The following is a 2,181-nucleotide window of genomic DNA, read 5'->3' as shown; positions in this document are numbered from 1 at the left end:
TGACTTACTATTTTTTTTTTTTACTTTTTTATAAATCTATTTATTTATTTATTTTTGACTGTGTTGGGTCTTTGTTGCTGCGTGCGGGATTTCTTTAGTTGTGGAGAGCAGGGGCTACTCTTCGTTGCGGTACACTGGCTTCGCATTGTGGCAGCTTCTCGTGCTGCAGAGCATGGGCTGTAGGCAAGCGGGCTTCAGTAGTTGCAGCTCGAGGGCTCAGTAGTTGTGGCTTGTGGGCTCTAGAGTTGTGGCGCATGGGCTTAGTTGCTCCTCAGCATGTGGGATCTTCCCGGCCCAGGGATTGAACCTGTGTCCCCTGCATTGGCAGGTGGATTCTTAACCACTGCACCACCAAGGATGTCCCTGACTTACTATTATTTCAGTAAGTGTCTATTATATATTTTAAGGAAAGTTGGCTGAAATAGTTTGAATTTAATATATATTTTAATTGTTTCAGTATTATTTAACATTTCTAGAAGTTTCTAGGTTTTTTCTTTAACCTGAATTTCCTTGCTCCATTCTTCACTCATTAATTTAAATATCTCGTAAAAAAAATAGTTCTTTTTTTTGTAATCTAGTTATCATTAGGAGCAATAGAGATTAATAATTAGCATTTATGTGAAGTAAAAAAAAACATGCAAATGTTTATCTTATTAAAGCTAGTAGCTTATACATTTTAAGATATATACTTTATGTGTATATATTATATATGTCATATATATGTATATGTATTACATATGTGTATACATAGTGTGTGTGTGTACATATGTGTATACATAGTGTGTGTGTGTATATATACATATTGTGCTTTTGTGCCTTAAGACTATACAATACAGTTCCTATGTAATATACCAGGATATCAACAATAGGTTTCACTCATGAAATTTTGGAAGATTTGGCACCTTATCCTTAAATAGCATATATTTATATTTCAAATGAATTTTAACATTATTTAATAGTTTTATTAGATCAGTTAAAACAGTTTATGAGTTCTTGGCCTGTTGTGAAACAAAGATTGTCAGTTTTCTAGAGAGTAAATTTTGAGGATGATGATTATCTAAATGCCTGAATTCTCTATGATACAATGTCAATTTTAATTAAATCTTTTTTAGTTAGTTAAAAAAAAGCTTCCCATGTTCCCAAAGGGCATTATGCACATCTAACATTTCACTTTGACTATTGAAACCTAGTGAAAGTGGATGAGTGCAGATTCTAATTGCAGATATCTAAGCTCAGAAGCCTAGCAGGACTTTGTAAAACAGTCTTTTGGCAGAAGTTAGAAAGGGTGTATGGCAGGAGAATCAGATTTGGCAAGCATGTGTGAGGGAGAATCCTTCACTGAATATTTGAAGCTAAGGGAAATATGAGAGAGAGCTTGCATAAGATCTAATTCAGAACGTTGAAATTAAGATTTGAGTCTAATTGTGTTTAAGTTGGTCCTCATTTTGCCTCCAGTTGCATATTTTAACATGAGTACAACGTCCAAAAAGCACACAATAATAAGAATAGGTAGGACTTCCTAGGTGGCACAGTGGTAAAGAATCTGCCTGCCAATGCAGGGGACACGGGTTCGAGTCCTGCCCTGGGAAGATTCCACATGCCACGGAGCAACTAAGCCCGTGCACCACAACTATTGAGCCTGTGCAATGGGAAAAAAGGTCCTGTTTATAATAGCAAACAAAACTATAAAATAGGAAGCAACTTTTAAAAAAAAACTAAAATTTAAAAATGAAAGACATAGTGTTCTTAGATGGGACAGTTGAAATTTGTGGAGATGACAGTTCTTTAAAATGTAATCTATCAAAATCTGAACAGATTCACAGATATGTATATATAAAAATATAAAACTTCTGCATTCTGTGAAAGCTACTATAAATAAAGTTTAGAGAAGGTATTTGCCACCTATGTAATAGTTAAGATATAAGGTGCTCCTGTGACTCAGCAAAAGATAACTCAGTGGAAAAATAGGCAAATGATATAAGTAAGAAGTTTATAAAAGAAGAAATACTAACCCATTTAGTGATCAAAGAAATATAGGTTAAAACAAAGGAAAATTTTTGTTCTTCAGAGTTGCAAAAGTTAAAGAAACTGGTCAAATCTAGTATACATAAAGGTGAAAAGCATGTGAGAAAATGGGCACTCATATATTTCAGGAAGGAATGTAAGTTATAGGGCCTTTTT

This window comes from Hippopotamus amphibius, chromosome 1, assembly GCF_030028045.1.
Source record: "Hippopotamus amphibius kiboko isolate mHipAmp2 chromosome 1, mHipAmp2.hap2, whole genome shotgun sequence".
Classification (NCBI taxonomy): domain Eukaryota; kingdom Metazoa; phylum Chordata; class Mammalia; order Artiodactyla; family Hippopotamidae; genus Hippopotamus; species Hippopotamus amphibius.
The sequence above is the reverse complement of the archived record's forward strand: the minus strand, read 5'-3'. Positions refer to the sequence as shown.